The sequence below is a fragment of the Myodes glareolus genome, chromosome 16 (assembly GCF_982192425.1).
Source record: "Myodes glareolus chromosome 16, mMyoGla1.1, whole genome shotgun sequence".
Lineage (NCBI taxonomy): Eukaryota > Metazoa > Chordata > Mammalia > Rodentia > Cricetidae > Myodes > Myodes glareolus.
In genome coordinates, this window is record NC_142041.1 from 40,596,051 (window position 1) to 40,614,161 (window position 18,111).

Consider the following 18,111-nt stretch of genomic DNA (forward strand, 5'->3'; position numbering starts at 1 on the left):
TCATAGTGGAGAGCAGGGCTACAGGCAGGTGGGCACGGCCACTGAAGCAACAGCTGAGAGCTTGTGTCTGCTAAAGCAGAGACGGGGGGGGGGGGGGAAGAGAGGGAGAGAAAAAGCAAGCACAAGCACACTAGCTAGGAATGGTGTGGGCTTTTGAAACCTCAAAGCCCACCCCCACTGGCATGCCCTCTCCAACAAGGCCACACCTACTACTTCCCAGTGTTCCACCATCTTGGGACCATGAAATCAAACTTACAAGCCTATGGAGAACATTCTTGTTCAATCACAGATACATGACAAATGAGGAGATTCAAATAGTAATTAAAAAGCCTTCCAGAAAAAAAAAACAAAAACAAACAATCAGAAACACAAGTTCAGAGCCAGATTCACAGCAGAATTCTACAAGACATTCAAAGACCTACAACCTATCCTTCTTAAAGATTCAAAAACAGAAAAAGGAGAACACTCCCAAACTTCTACTAAAAAGTCAATATCACTGTAATATTCAATCCAGGTAAAGACACAACAAGGAAAAGAAACTGCAGGCCAGTATTCTCAGTGCGCACCGACACAAAAGTGATCAATTAAATACTTACAAATTGAATACAGATACACACCAAAAAGATTACCCTTCATGACCAAGTTGATTTTATCCCTGAAATGTAGGAATGATTCAACATACACAAGTGTCAACAAATGCAATAAATCACATAAATGGACTTGAAAACAAAAAATCATCTCAATGTGGTCATCTCAATAGACGCAGAAAAATCGTTTGACAAAGTCCAACATGGCTTCATGATAAAAGTCCCAGAGAGTGTAAGACTAGAGGGAGCCCACCTCAACACAATAAAAGTCCCAGAGAGTGGAAGACTAGAGGGAACCCACCTCAACACAATAAAAGTCCCAGAGAGTGTAAGACTAGAGGGAACCCACCTCAACACAATAAAAGCTGTATATGAAAAGCCCACAGTCAACATCATGGTAAACGGAGAAAAGCTTGAAGCAATCCTGCTGAGTCAGGAATGAGTCGAGGCTATACACTATTCTCACTTCTTTGCAATATTGTGCTTGAAGTACTAGCTGGAAAAATAAGTCAAGAGAAAGAAATTAAAGGAATGCAAATAGAGAGAGAAGTCAACTGTTCATATTTAAAGATGACATGATATTTTACGTTAGCGATCCTAAAAATTCTACCTGAAAATTTCTACAAATGATAAACCCAGCAGTGTGGCAGGACACAAATCAATAGCTTGTATATACACCAACAACAAACACACAGAGTAGAGACCATGGACATGCTCCTGTTCACATCATCCTCAAAGAAAATAAAACAGAGAGGAATAACTTAACCAAGGAAGTGGAGGGGGGATTACCATTCCACATCGTTTTTCCTTTTAAGATTTATTGATTTATCTTACGTATATGAGTACTCTATCTGCAAATACAGCTAGTGTGCCAGAAGAGAGCATGGGATCTCATTACAGAGGGTTGTGAGCCACCATACAATTGCGGAAAACTGAACTCATGACCTCTGGAAGGACAGTCAATGCTCTTAACCACTGAATCATCTCATCTCTCGAGTCCTACCTTTCTAGATCTTAAGATATATTACAGACTCATAGTAAGAGAAACAATATGGTAGGCACAAAAACAAACATGAAGGCCAATGACACAAAACTGAAGACCCGAACGTGAGCACACATGAATTCAGCCTTTTAATATTTGACAAAGATGCCAAAAATACACCAAAGAAAAGAAAGTATCTTCAACAAATATTGTTGTGAAAACTGGGTGTCCATATGCAGAAGAATGAAATTAGCCCTCTATCTATCACCTTGCACAAAAACTGACTCCAAATAGGTCAGAAGTCTAAACCTGAAACCTGAAACACCACAACTTCCAGAAGAAAACACAGACAGCACTTTACTCGCTAACAGGCGTAGGAAAGGACTTTTTGTCTGTCTGTCTATTTTGGTTTTGAGACAGGATTTCTCTTTGTAGCCTTGGCTATCCTGGAACTCCCTCTGTAGACCAGGCTGGCCTCAAACTCACAGAGATCCACTTGCCTCTGCCTCCCGAGTGCTGGGATTAAAGGCCTGCGCCACCACTGCCTGTCTTGGAAAGGACTTACTGAATAGGACTCCATATGCCCAAGAATTAAGAACAGCAGTTTTGTCACGAAACTAAAAAGCTTCTGCACAGCTAAAGAAATAATCGACCTGGTGGAAAGTGAGGCCACAGGATGGGAGAGAATCTTTGTCAGCTAAACACTGGATTAAAACACCAGAAAATAAGAAGAACTCAACAAGCAAAGAGTCAAAAACAAGCAAACAAATGACCCATTCCAAAAGTGGGTCTGGGCCCTGAACAACGAGTTCTCAAAAGAATAATAAAATGGATAAGAAATGTCTACGGCATTATTCATTATCCGTAGCCATTAGAGAAATTTAGATCAAAGCAACTTTGATATTTCAAAACAGCTGGCAGCAAATGCTGGAGGGGGTTGGGGGAAGGGGACCCCTCATTCACTGTTCGGATTCCACACTAGGGCAGCCACTGTGGAAATCAGTTTGGAGAATCCTCACAAAGTTAAATATGATTCGACTGTATGGTCTAGCTTCTCACTCTTTGGCATATGCCCAAAGTGCCTGGTATCCTACTCCACAGATATTTACCCAGCCATGCTCATTGCTGCTCTATTCATAAAAACCAGGAAATGGAAACAACCTAAACGCCCTTCAGTATAAGTTGATAATGACCATGTGAAATATATACAGTATAAAATACTATTCCACTGCAAAGAAAAATAAAATCATGAACTTTGCAATTAAATGACTGGAACTAGAAAAGATCCAATTGAGTGAGGTAGCCCCAACCCAGAAAGAGAAATATCAAATGTTCTCGCCCATCAAAGGCTTCTGGCTCAACAGCTTTAGACGTGAGTACGCATCCTGTAGTGACTGCAGAAACCCGGAAAAATAAAAGCAAACAAATAATAAAAACAAAAAATAAGCAAGCAAACAAGGGCTATTGTTGGGGAGCAGGCAATGAAGAGGGGGATAGCAGGGCAGAGGTGATCTGATTGGGCAAATGGGAAAAATGGGGGGTGTCTAATTGGGGAGGGGAGGGAGATGAATACAGGAGAGAGGGTGGAACAACAGTAAGGACGTTTGGAAAAGGCAGGAGAAATCACACTATTAACTAGCTACTAGAAAAACCGACTATACACAGAGCACTATGCATAAGTATATAGTGTAAGTGAAATTTCCCCAGCTGGGCTAACAATGCTCCCTCTGAGATCATCGTACTGGGTGGTTTCGTGTGTCAACTTGACACGAGCTAGAGTCATCAGAGGAAGGAGCCTCAGCTGAGGAAATGCCACCATGAGATCCAGCTGTAAGGCATTTTCTCATTTAGTGATCAATGGAGGAGGGTCCAGCCCATAGTGGGTGCTGCTATCTCTGGGCTGGAGGTCCTGGGTTCTCTTAGAAAGAAGGCTGAGCAAGTCATGGGGAGCAAGCCAGGAAACAACACTCCTCCAAGGACTCTGCATCAGCCTCTGCCTGCAGGATCCAGCCCTGTTTGAGTTCCTGTCCTGACTTCCTTTAATGATATGGAAGTGTAAGCCAAATAATCCCTTCCCTCCCCAACTTGCTTTTTGGTCATGGTGTTTCATCACAGCAGCGGAAACCCTAAGACAACGATCTAACAAGAACCCCAACACCAGGCATGAAACCCCCTGAGCTGTTTGTCAGGGTAGTCTAAGAGACTCCCAAAGCATCATAGGTGATTGCTACTGCCTTTGGTTACCCCCTAGAGGTGGTAGGCTGAGGTCCCTGTTGCTCAAGACACCATGTACCAGAAGCCCCTGAGCTGGAACTGATTTTAAAACCTCCTTCCTGAGGACCAGGAGGCACCATGAAGTTTCCAAAGGGAGTAGCAACCGACAGTCCTACCCAACTCTGACGCCTGTGAACCACAGCACCAGCCAGGCCAGGGTGCGGCAGGGCCACGCTGTTGCCAGTTACCAACAACTCTCTTACTGGACTCAAAATCATGCCTCGCCCTGGAAACCCAGCCAACCACCCAGGACTAATGAAGTCATGGATATTGCAGGAGAATCTATTTCTGCTACCTTACTAAACTCTAGTCTAAATATCTGTTCTTCGAACCACAGGCAAGTGTAGTCCTAACCCTTCATTAAGGAAACTTCTCTTTGCAACAAACAGAGACCACTACAGAAAATCCCAACCAATCAAATTACAGAGTTGTGGGGCCCAGTCCTAACTCATACTTCTACGAAACACTCCTGTACCTAAGACTCAGGGATCATTTTGGAAGAGGAGGTAGAAAGCATTTGTAAGCGCCAGAGGATCAGGGAGCTCTCTGTATGATAGCGCATGGGGGAAAGCCAGGAGGCCTCAACCTTGTACAAAAATGACAGGCAGCCAAGGAATTATATATATAATATTATATATATAGTTTATATAATATATTATAGTTTATATAGAATTATATAGTATTATATATAATTCCTTGGTCACATATATGTATATATATGCACACACATATATACATATACATAGTACATACACATATACACATACACATAGTCTTTTGGTAGTTGTTTTGAAACCTCAAGAGAAAGGGATTTACCTGAATGTTTACATGTTAGAGGCAAAATCTGACAGAATTTCTTGGGCTTGGCTTCCTCATCTCATTAGGATGTCTTCTGATAACATCTAAACAGAGGCAAATTCGGATTTGTTCAATATTATATGACTTGAATTTGCAAAGCAAACTGAAAGGGGTTTCTACGGTAAATAACAGTCTTTGGTGAACTTAGAGAAATAGCCATTTTAAATCATTATCCACTGTGGACAACCATTCAACACACAGAAACAGAGGCAGAGGAGGTGACGCCTTCAGACGTCAATGTGAGCTCAGTGTGGTTAGTGTCCTGTGGTTAGGGACCTGCAGTGTCTTGCTGATTTCAAGGATGAAGGACAAGGGGGAGATGTTCTGATTGAGCACATCGAGATGTCCAGGACGATGAGGCATGGGCTGAGGTGTGTGGGCATGAAGGGATGTCGGATGCTGATCGGGACATGGGAGATGAGTCGGTTGCTGCAGTGCCTGCTGCACAAACACGAGGCCCTGAGTTTGGTACCCAGGATACACAGAGAGCCCAGATGCCACAGTGGGTATATAACCTTGGCATAGGGGGTTGGTTTAGACAAAGTGCATTTCCAGAGCTCTAGAAACTGGGAGACCCAATTCCAAAAAATAAGGTGAAAATTGACAAAGGAAAGCACTGGACCTTATCTGGCCTCCACAGGCACGTGAGCACACCCTGCACACATACTCAGACCCTCCTCCAAGTGAAACTGATGCCATCTTCAGGAATTCTGCTGGGCTGGCTGGCAAAGACCATCAAAGCTAGGCAGTTGAGTGCTTATCTTTCCTCATAGCAAGAGGGCTGTGCGGGTAATCGGTCGCTCACCTGAGTATCCAGCTATCCCTCCCAGTCAGCTGAATGCAACTCTGCCTTAACTGTACATGCCTTGGGGTCTTGGGAGGGCTGGAGAGCATAGGTGGGAATGATGAGATGGGATGCTCCATCACGGTAGCTGTGGAAAAGCCATCATCCCCTCTGGGTAAGGGTTTTCCAGTGCTTCCTTTCCGGACTGAGAAGAGCGTGTACCCCCTGAAGGTAACCCCTCACATATGCTCTGAAAGGGAGTTAAATAAACTCATTAGTTCCCCAGAGGAAATTTTGGTGGAATCATGCCTTGGTTTGTCATTGGGACCTCAGGAGGAGGGGCAGACATTCTCCCTTAGGGAAGGAATTTTAGCAATACGCATGCACTGTGCATACATATATATCCCCACAATCAGTCACTCATCAATAGAAAATGTATTTTAAAGATCTGGAACTTAATCCATACACTGGGCATAACCATAGACAGCAAACACAAATGGCCCCAACACACATTTCCTCTGTCTTTTTGCCTTTTAGTAGCTCAGGATTGGCTCCAAGGTCCGAGTCAGTCCACAGGAAGGACAGACTGATAGCAACTGCAGAGGCTTTGCAGTAAGACCTCTCCCACACCCCAGCCTCACCTCATAGGAGGATCCTGTCACAGAAGTGTGAGGAAAGAGGCTTGTTGGAGCCCTTTCTGCTTTGGGCCCCAACTGATTTCTGCAATTACAGGAGCTCCGAAAGCTATTCCTATTTTTGGTGTTTTGAGTAATCTCCATACTGAATTGTATGGTCTGCTAAATCACTGGATATGTACCAGAAAGAATCAAAGTCATCATATGCTAGAGATGCCTGCACACCTGTGGGGATGGTGACACTAGTCACAGTAGCCACAAGACACCAAGGTTCAAATGAAATCAACCATGTGGAATTCCATATGGAATCAGCTAAACTCCCAGCAATGGATGACTGGTTAAACTGGCACACATCTACACACGTACACATGTATGCACACGTGTGTGTGCGTGCACAAACACACTACTCAGCCATAAAGAAGAATGAAACCATGTTGTGCTGTGGAACAATTCTGTATTCTGTCAATTATGTTTTAAATAAATGCTGACTAGCCAGTAGCCAGGAAGGAAGCAGAGGTGGGGCAATGAGAACAGGAAAATTCTTAGAAGAGGAAAGCCCATTCCTCGTGAGTGGTGAGCCTGCTGCAGAAGAAGGAAGATGTGACTGCCTCACTGAAAAAGGTACTGAGCCATGTGGCTAACTTTGATAGGAATAATGGGTTAATATAAGTTATAAGCGTTAATAAGAAGCCTGAGCTAATGGGTCAATCAGTTTATAGTTAATGTAGACCTCTGTGTGATTTCTTTGGGACTTAATGACTGTGGGAACCAGGCAGGACAGAAAACTCAGACAACAGTGTTGTTTTTCAGAAAGGAGAGTAGCCCTGGAGATCATTATTGGAGGAAAATGAGACAGACTCAGAAAGACAATCATCACATGATACAGAATCTAGACTTTAAAAGAATACATGAAAGTGTGAGGGGATTGTTTAGTGGTGTGGGAGAATTGTCTGTATTCTGTCAATCATGTATTTTAATAAAACGCTGATTGGCCAGGCAGGAAGTAGAGGCAGGTCAACCAGACAGGAAGTAGAGGCGGGGAAATGAGAATAGGAGAAGGCTAGGGAGGAGGAAGCTCCCTCTGCCATTCCTGCCCAGACCACTGAAGAGGCAACATGTGAGCTGTCACACTGAGAAAGGTACTGAGCCATGTGGCTAACATAGATAATGATAATGGATTAATATAAGTTACAAGGACTAATAAGAAGCCTGACCTAATGGGCCAATCAGTTTATAATCTTATGGAGTCCTGTGTGTGATTTTCCTTGGGAATTGCCGGTTGTGGGGTGCCAGGTGGGACAGATACCCCAACAAGCCAGCCCTCCATGTTACAAATGGTGCCCAACGTGGGACTTGATAATAATTTTCTTTAGTTCCCCATAAGATTATCAGCGTCCCCAATCAGCAGGAAGTAGCCTGAAAAACTACACCCACATTCCCCAAAAAACGGACTATGGATATTTTCCTTTGTTAAAAAAAAAGAGGGGGAAATGGTGTGGGAGAATTGTCTGTAATCTGTCAATCATATTTTAAATAAATGCTGATTGGCCAGGCAGGAAGTATAGGTGGGAAAACCAGACAGGAAGTAGAGGTGATGCAATGAGAACAGGAGAATTCTGGGAAGCAGGAAGCTCCCTCTCCATTCCTGCCCAGATCACTGAAGAAGCAACATGTGAGTTGACAGCTGAAAAAGGTACCAAGCCATATGGCTAACATAGATCAGAATAATGGGTTAAGATAAGTCATAAGAACTAATAAGTAGCCAGAGCTGAAGGCCAATCAGTTTTATAACTTATAGAGATCTCTGTGTGATTGATTTTCTCTGGGTCTTGCCGGCTGTGGGGTAACGGGCAGGGACAGAAACCCCAACAAGCTGACCCTCATGTTACAGTTTGGGAAGAGAAAGCGAGCCAGGGCATGAAGGAAGAGGCACAGGAAGGGTAGGGGAGCAAAAATATGATAAAGTATGCTATGCTCACGTAGAAAATGTCACAATGAAACCTATTATTGAACACAATTAATATGTACTGATTAAAATACTGGAACTAAGCCTAGTCTTAGTCTTTCTACCACAGTCCCGATCTGTTTCCTACATGTTACACGTCACTGCGTCCTGTGTGGCCTGCTGTGCAGAAGACTGTCGCATCCTACATGTTACATGTCACTGTTTCCTGTAGGGCCCTGCTGTATGCAGAGGATGTCGTATTATGTGGGTGGAAGACCAAACTATACTTGAGAGTGATACATGTTAAGTTTCAATTTTTATTCTTATTATGACTATGTAAGTTATTTTGTTTATAAAACAAATGTTCTTGTGTGCATTTATGAAATGGGGAGATAGGGAGGAAGAGAGGGAGGGAAGGGAGAGAGAAAAAGAAAGAGGAAGAGAGGGAGAGAAAGAGAGACAGAAAAACATGCTCATTTGATTGCTTCCCTGTTGGTGTTTTTGTTTTGCTTTGGTGTATGTGCCACACACATGTGCATATGAGTGCCCATGTGTATGAGCAAACGTGCGTATGTATGTATGCTACGGACCGGCTCAGGGGGGCCACTCAGACCGTAGGGAATCAGGGCGAAGGCACAGGAGAGATCAGGATACGGCGAAGAAAAATGACACACAGACACTCTCAATATTGAGGCATGCTGTGGCGATTTACTTACTTCAGTGCAGGATTATATATTTTTTACAATCAAAGAACTTGGCAAAGGCATACATCATCAAATCATAAGACAGAAAAGAACAGCATAAAATAATTTACAAAAAGAATCTTTGAAGATGCTTTGACTTGGGCACAAGGACTTCTGCTTTCTCACACTATACAAAACAAACTCTCTCCTCTTGCCTTCAAAGAGATCACTGCCCTTGAGCTAGACCATCTTTATCAGCTTGCAGGTGGCTGGTTGGTTTGAGCTAAGTGACCTTGTGTGCCTGAGTGAGAAAGAAAAAAGGCTACTATCTCCCTGGGAAAGCTTTCTGCTAGGAAAATTCTAATACATAGTCTTGAGTCTTTCTGAAGTTTACTTTATATCACTAACTTCAACTTTCCTCCCTTCTCAATTCTCAGGCTCAGATATTGTCAGTTTAGGCTAGGTCTTTTTCTTCCCATAAGAAAGGTTTCATAGGCCTGTTTACAATTGCACATATTTCTCAGGCAAATGCCTAAAGCTTCTAAGATGTATCCTAGTAAAATTAACTCCTTTTGTTCCATATCATCAAGGAATTGTCCTAATGATGATTCTGGCAATTTCAGAACTGGCTACTTTTTAAAGGCTTTGATTAATAGCGGAGCAGAATTCAAAAATGTCCTTAGCAGTCTTGTTTGTATCCGCAACTGCCTGGAATAGTCTGATCTGTTAGCAATATGCAAGAATCACAAAGAACACACAGACAAGGGAAAAGACACACATATGGCTCCAAGGACAGCCAGATCGAGTCAATACTAATGGCAACTCAGGTAGCTTTACACCACAACTGGTTGCCAGGGACCCGCCTGGAACACACAGCTCCTGGAAGCACAAATCCCAATCCTGCCGGCAATATTTGCCCAACCAGTCAGCATTTCTGCTACACTGGCGAGACAGCCGTGAATGTAGCATATGTATGCATACGGGTGAAAGTATGTGTCTGTATGCATGTGGAAGTCAGAGGCTGATACCTGTTTTTCTTTGACCACTCCCCCCCTTTATTGAGGTAGAGTCCCACAGGTGAACCCAGAGATCACCAATTTGGCCAGTCTAGTTATCCAATCACCCCTGAGGATACCTGTCTCTCCTCCAGAGCCAACAAGGCAACAGAGCTTGCAGCAAGGGGATTACAGGCAGCTGCTGCTGTTGCCTGACTTTCTATGTGAGTCCTGGGGACCCAAACTCAAGTCCTCTTGCTTGTCCAGAAGGTGTCTCATACAATGAACAACCTCCCCAGTCCCTGTGATTTTTATTGTTTTTAGGATCGGGGAGCGGGGTGCAGTGGTCAGAGTCTCTCTGTGTAGCCCTGGCTGTCCTGGAACTTACTATGTAGACCAGGCTAGCCTTGGACAGAAATATCCCTGCCTTTGTCAGCTTTTAATAAACTTATTTTCTCACTAATACCACATGACAAAGACTACCTGTGCCCTCTTTGTAGAAAAAAAAAAAGTCACCAACGTAGGAGGGAGCTCTGAGAAAGAAGTGGGAAGTGCAGGCTGGAGAGACAGGGCCACCATGGGTCAGTTTAACACATGACTTACTGAAGTAGGGCACTTCCAGATCCATTCCTAAAGTCACTGCTTTCAAGTCAAATACTCCCTTCCTGAGGACACCAATCTTCTCTCCCTCGTCTCTTAGTCCGCAACCATCATGACCTCTCCACATCAGTACAGAAAATTCAGAAAGAAAATTCCTTGTTCGGGGGAAGAGCCAGGCAGTAGTTTAAGACAGCTAACTCTCATGTGGCCTCCAAGTGTCCCCTTGTGTTAAAATGATAACTGAACCAAGCGTGTCCAGGTTCTTGGCATCTTGCTCAAGGGGTTGAAATAAAGGCACACACAGACAGCCAAAGAGTAGCCAGGAAACTTGATTCCGAAGTAAAATGATAGTGCAAACCAGAAAGAAATGCTTTCTCAAGTGTGAGAGCAGGCCTCACGGAAGACAGTGCTCAGGGACTGGGTTGCTGCTGAGGCTTCCTTTCGTGGGGCTCAGGAGGAAGCGGAGGTTAGTCGCTTGCTAAGGGACATAGCATGGGTGGTTCTGTTTTGTTTGTCAGGCTTAAATTTTGAAGGTCTTTGGTCACGGCCCGTGTACCTTTCTATGGTTTTAATTATATGCTCACTCAATTATGCATAGGCATAAATAGTGAACGGAGAGTATAGAAGGCCAAAGACAGTTCCAGACAAAGTCAGCTCCTAGCTTATAACATATTGGCTCCACAATCACAGAAGTTTTAATCGGTTGGTCGTGCAGATTGCTAAACCCAGTCAAGACTTCTCTGCTAGGAACTTCAGTTTCCAGTTGCCCCTCAGCCAAGCAAGTATCACGTTCTCCACACAGAGGCCAAACATTGTCTTATGTTCCATGATGCTTGGGCTCATTTCTACGATCTTAACCAAACTGGCTACATATTTTCCCCTGTATCTACAGAGTCTTTTTAGATGTGAAGTCTTGATTCAAGTAAGACTGGAGTCGGGACAGGCAAACAGTCACAACAAGAACATGATTCATGTAAGGAATACAATTCTTGGGTGTAGTTATATTAAAAACCAAGAGTAGCATTGTTTTGTTACTTAGGAATATATCGATTTTTTTTCAAATATCTTGGACAATTTTCAAATGATCTAAAGACAAAAGGATTAAAGAAAGTTTAAAAAAAAAAGGAGAAGAAGAAGCTGGATGTGGTGGTGCCCACCTTTGATCCCAGCACCCAGGAGGCAAAGGCAGGGAGACCTATGTGAGTTTGAGTCCAGCCTAATCTACACAGCAAGTTCAAGGACCAGGACTATATAAAGAGACACTATCTCAAAAAATGAACAATTAAAAAAAACCTAAAAAACAAAACAAAAGAAATATTTAAAAAATGAGAGTTATACATTTTAGAGCAGGCCAATTAACACACTTTAATTATGGCCATATTTAAGTTTCAACTTTCACAACCTTTCTGTAACATTCTTTAAGCCTTCTTTTGTCTTCATCTGTTCATTTAACAATCTTTTTTAAATTACAATTTATTTTTATTTTTTATTATTGTGTGGTGTGTGTGGTTGTGTAAGTGCGCATATCCGGGTATGGGAGCAGAACTCAGAGAACAGCTTCTGGGAGTTGGCCTTCTCCTTCCGCCATGTGGATTGTGGGTATTAAACGCAGGTTATCAAGCTTGCACAGAGTCTTAGTGAGGATTCCTACTGCTGTGAGGAGACACCGTGACCATGGCAACTCTTATAAAGGAAAGCATTTAATAGGTGGCTTACAGTTTCAGAGGTTTGGTCCATTGTCATCATCGTGCACCGCGGCGGCATGCGGGCAGACCCGGTGCTGGAGAGCGAGCTGAGAGTCCTCCACCTTGCAGGCAACAGGAAATGAGCTGACTCGTTGGGCATACATGAGACCTAAAGCCTGACTCCACAGTGACACACTTCCTCTAATAAGACCACACCTCCTACGGGCTGGAGAGATGGCTCAGAGGTTAAGAGCATTACCTGCTCTTCCAAAGGTCCTGAGTTCAATTCCCAGCAACCACATGGTGGCTCACAACCATCTGTAATGAGGTCTGGTGCCCTCTTCTGGCCTTCAGGCATACATGCAGACAGAATATTGTATGCATAATAAATAAATAAATATTTTTTTAAAAAAAAGACCACACCTCCTAAGAGTGCCACATCTATGGGAACCATTTCCTTTCAAACCACCACACATGGCAAGCACCTGAGTACCTCACCAACCCTATTTTAACAATCATTTCTCTTAGGGCAAAGTCTATATAAAATTCTTTCTCATTTCCCCTTTTATTAACTTTATTTTTAAAAATGCATACTCTATAACCTTTATATGTATCAATGCGTATTTTTTAAACTTGATGGTTTCTTTCTTTGGTTGGGCGGTGGGGGGGGGGTGAGTCTCACTGTATGAAACTGGCTGGCCAGGGCCTGGCTATGTAGACCAGCCTGGACCGGAGAAATGGCTCACCAGTTAAGAGCAATTACTACTACTGCTCTCTCAGATGCTGGGGTTCAGTTTGCAGCACTCACATGGCGGCTCACATAACTGCCTATAACTCCAGTTCCTGAGGATCAACTAGGCTGACCTCAAACTCACAGAGACCTCCCTGCTTCTGCCTCCCAAGTGCTGAATTAAGTTGTGTGCCTGGCTCCATGCCTGACTTCTTTAAGTTAAAAACTCAGAGATTAAACAAGCAAACAAAAAACCCCACAGAGATAGATATTGCCCCAAATACATTACAAAAGATAAATTAATAATGCTTTTATGTACCTTAAGTAAATCAAACAGGCCTTTTTTTTTTTTGGTTTTTCGAGACAGGGTTTCTCTGTAGCGTTGGTGCCTGTCCTGGAACTAGCTCTTGTAGACCAGGCTGGCCTTGAACTCACAAAGATCCGCCCGCCTCTGCCTCCCGAGTGCTGGGATTAAAGGCGTGCGCCACCATCGCCCCGCTTCAAACAGGCTTTAAGATTGCTATTTTATCCCTTCACTGCAGATCTTGGCAGTTGTACAGAGACATGATCAATATAAAGGCCCTGAAAAAAAAAACTGTTTTCAAAGGAATCAGTAGCTGTAAAATATCATCATCGAAACATTTACACACATGTGCACACACATTTACATACACATTTATACACACACACATTTACACACACACGCACACACACGCACACACACAAATGCATTGGTAGAAACATCAAGTAGACAAAAGACAGAAAAATAGAGGTATCCTTGCTTGCCATGGGCCTCAGATGCCATCTGCCGACAGTCTCAGCTTTTAGGTCGATGAAGCAGTATCTAAGGGGGTCCTCAGTAGTGGATCCTCAGTAGTGGATCACCTACAAAGATAAAATCAGGGTCAGGTTAGAGTTCCCTTCTTTGGGGAATTTTCTGGTTCCCTGGTAAACTGGTGTGTCTTGGTAGATGGCCACAAAGGCCTGAACATAAATTTCAGGCCATTTTCATGACAATAACTGAGTGCAAGGCAGGGCTATGCTTATCATATGGAGTCTAGGAAACAGTGTGAGTGGGTCAGCTTCTGCCTGTGGGAGATGGGGGACAATCTGGGGCAGCAACTGGTACCCTGTTCACTCTCCAGCTTAGTTTCCATCCAACCTACGAACCTGTTTGATTGGGCGCCATTTCTCTTGGAAGCCCCACTTCCTAGTGAGGCTGAGCAGAGATGAAGTCAGGTGTTGTCCAGCCTGTTCTCACAGGACATGTGATCAGCTGTGGTATTTCCAGTGTGTCCCCAAAGGGACCACCATTCTGTGTCTGCTGCCTTCATTCTGGTCAGAATCTTGGATCACGAGGGACTTGTGTTTAATGGGTTTGGTTTTGGAGGGGCTTTTTGTTTGTCTGTTTTTGTTTTTTTGAGATAGATTCTTCTGTAGCACAGGCTAGCCTTGAACTGGCAATGCTCCAACCCGGCCTCTGGTGTGACTAGGATTATGGGTCTGCATCACCAGGCCCAGCTTTGGCACACTGGTGTCTGGGTTTGGGGAGCCTGAGATGACTGCTTTGCTTTGCTTGCATGGCCTTTTCTCTCAGGACTGTAGAGCTGCCATCACTGTGGCTCACTCATCTTCTATACCCCTCGACAGCAAAGAAGTTACTTACTGCTGGTGAAATTCTGCCTTTCTTTTTTCTTGCTTATTATGGTCATATACTAGACGTTTTGTGTCCTGAGTGATGAGAAGTCTGTTAGACACTGGTCCTCTTTCTCTTTCCTTCCCATGAGGCATGCCTTATGTCTTTTCCATCAGGATCCAGAGGGCTTTGTAAAACGTGATCTCTGGTGAGAATTGTTATGACTGTCATCACTTTAAGAGACAAGCCACGCCCACTCCCGGTGCCCCCACCACTACCATCTTAGCCTCTCTCTGTTCCCCTTTGGCCGAGTGTGCTCTCCCTCTCCTGCTCCTGCTCCCCTTTCTCTCTCTCTGTCCTCTTCTCCTTCAGGAGACAGCAGGAGAAGCCACATATTCACCTCAGCCCTGAGAAGGATTGAGGAGAAAGATAACATGAAAATGTTCTGCTTGTTAAACCATCCATGGCTTTCTATTTTGAATGACTTGAATCCTGCCTCACCCTCCCCACCCCTGATTTCTGGTTTGTAAGCTACAGAGCCTTCCTAGCATTACCACAATCTTCTCGAGTTCGACCTGTGTTGAAGTGCTGTACTGTCATTTCCTCACCTGGAGATAACTCCCTCTGTGGTGGTTTAAAGGAGAATGGCCTCTATAGGCCATTGGATTCTTGGTTCCAGTTAGTGGAACGGTTTGGGAAGGATTAGAAGGTGTGGCCTTGTTGGAGGAGGTGGGCTTAGAGGATTCAAAAGCCCACACCATTTCCCATTTGTACCCTCTTCCTCTCTCTTACTGCATGCCTGTGGGCAGGATGTATAGTTCTCAGCTATTGCTCCATATGCCCGTCGGCTCCTCGCCATGATGGTCATAGACTGACCCTCTGACACTGTACATTAAATGCTTTCTTTTTATAATCTTTGTCCTGGCCGTGGTTTCTCATCCCAGCAATACAGCAGTGACCAAGACACTCTCCAGACTATTGAATCACCTAGCCCTTAAGCAGTAAATATTCTAAACCTGCTGGCCAATGAAACAGAACGATATGAACAAGTCACAGGAGTGATGTGAACTGAGCTGCATCTTCAACAGCTGACCCATGAGAAGAATAGACAACTTAAAATAAAACGCGGCCACGGTTCCAACATAGGCTGAAGACCCAACAGAGGTTGAAGATCCTGGCCAACTCTAAGGAAACTGAAAGGACAGCGTTGCCCGTGAGCTACGGGGTCTGTGAAGATAATTTTATTTGCAGTATCCAGAGACTTACAGAGACTTACTTAAAATGGGCTTACGCAGGAAAAAAAACGTTTTCTCATAAAATAAGAATTCTAGGGTTTGGGAAAGTTTGATTTTGGGACCAGTGGTGCAATAAACATCTGGGTTCCGTCTTTCCATCCTTCACGTCTCCTTTTCCCTTTGGTTATTTTACTCAGGGTTGCAATAAAAATGCCAACAGCAACAAATTTCTTCATTCAGATCTAGTAGAAAAGACTCTTTCCAGTGTATGGAAGATGAGTCCTTCCTTGTCCTAACCAATTCGCTTTTCCAGGGGATAAATGTTTTCGGATTGCCCTGGATTCACCAGACTCTCTCCTGGACCTGGAGTAGCACATGTGTGAAACTAAGCCAGTTCTGATCAGGATGGAGGCAATCAGAGTCAAACAGAGACCATCACTAACGGCCCCATTTCAGACACGAAACCTTGTCTGCAACTGAATATGTAACGTACCCTGGCTGCTCCTCCCAGAATCCTTCCTGGACCCCGTAGTCATAATCCGGTTTTGGAAGGAAAGCTGAATTTGTAGTGGCTGTAAGCCGAGTGCTCTTTCCGCCACAAAAGGCTAAAATGATGACTGCCGTCATATGATAAAGAGGGAAGAGTTAAGAGAAGGAAAGAAGGCAAGCAGGCCCTTTGGGAAGCAGGCTGCTAAGTTAAAGGGACTTCCCGTGGGAAAGTTCAGCCTTGGCTCCCTCTGCTGGAAGCCCAGTAAAAATCACACAAGCACCCTCAGACCCTCACAAGCCTGCCTTTCAAGTTCACTCGCGGGCTCCCTGGGTTCCAGCGTAACTTCATCCAAAGGCTCCAGCTTCTTGGTGACAGAACCTGGTGTGTTTCGCAGGACTCCAAATGCCTGCGACCACGGGAAGTCTCTAGGGAGTATTGTGCAGAAGAGGTGTGTGATGAAGGCCTACATGACCAGTGGTCTGAGGACCAGAGAGATTTCTTCCCTTGCATTCCGGAACAGTCAGCAGGCTGGATCTGAACAAGGAAAGCTTGCAGCGGAGTGGTTCTTGGCGTTTACTCAAGTTTCACCTCCTGACCTCAGAACAGGTGCCAAAGGCCTCAGCATGCAAAGCTGTATGGCCAGACCGCACAGCTCCATCCCCACAGGAACCGGCGATCTGTAACAAGGTATCCTCATGTTGCCACTGCCCCCTAAAAGCTTACAATTGCTTGAGAGACTTTCTCCAAAAGAGTTCTCTCCTGGCCGCTCCGCCCTCTGCCCCAGCCTTCTCACTGTGCCTGTCTCTCTATTTATGTCATTTTCACTAAATATGTTTGCTTCCTCGTGTGCAGTGAACGCAGAGACCGGAAGCGGATGCTGACTTATTCTAACAAAGGCCCTCCTACCCATTAAAGCTGCTGTCATGTTTGTTTCTCCACACCTGCTCACTTTTCTGTCTAATGTTCTCTGTTCCACCTTGAGATCTTAAGGCCGCTTCCAATAAACCAAATTTTCTAAAGGGGATGGATTATACGTCCGCTTTCCTGTCCTTTCCTGACTTAAGCTATTCTTTCCTCATTTTAAAGAGAAACCAGCGGCCTGCTGGCCCTCCTGCACGTGAGGCCGCCCTGTGGTCGCTGTCCTTGCCACATAGGATCTATCAGCTCAGATGTGGAACTTCCAGCCTTCAGACCAGAGGTGTCAGTGTTTGTGGGTGAAGACACCAAGCCTGTGCATCTTGTCACCACAACTGGAAATCCTGAGACACTTGCTGCAACTGTTAAGCAACTGCACTTGCTCAAGGGGAAACCACCGATGTGTGATTTCATCCGATGCCACCGAGCACTTGGGTGCTTTTAAGCTGCTGTGTTCTCTATACACCGTTTCCTTTGGGGAGGCAGGGCTCGGGGCTAAGGGAAAGGTCTGTGAGCAGTTTCCTGTTACAAAATGGAGGCGTCACAACCCACCAGGAGGAGCTGTGTCTTCCTCAGCTGTGAACTGCACCTCAAACCATGCCTGTTTTCTTTCTTTGATGGCAGCTGATATTTATCTACTGTTAAACATTGCTGGGGGAGGTATTGTTTTGTGCTTTGTGCTAACCAATTCTTCTTCAATCTTTGGCTCAATTCTGTATCTACCCCAAGCAGGTTCAAGTTGTGCTTGCGTTGTAGAGGGATAAGCACTGGGGAAAGTAGGGAAGTTAAACATGCAGATTTATCTCCTCAAAGGAAGGAGATGTTTACCTGCCTTCCACCTGGAATGCTGGGAAAGAATGTGATGTATGACCTGTAGGGCCAGGCTTCCCCCGAATCCTTCAGAATATTATGTTGTTCATACCAGACTTTCCCTCACCTGATCTCGAGTGTTCTTCTCAGTCCATAAAGCCCATCCTTATGAGAGATGTCATGTGTATTTTACAAAAGCCTAAATAACTTCTGCACTATCTCAGGGCCAGGCCAATCCTGGCTCCCACAGGCACTACGCTTCCCTCA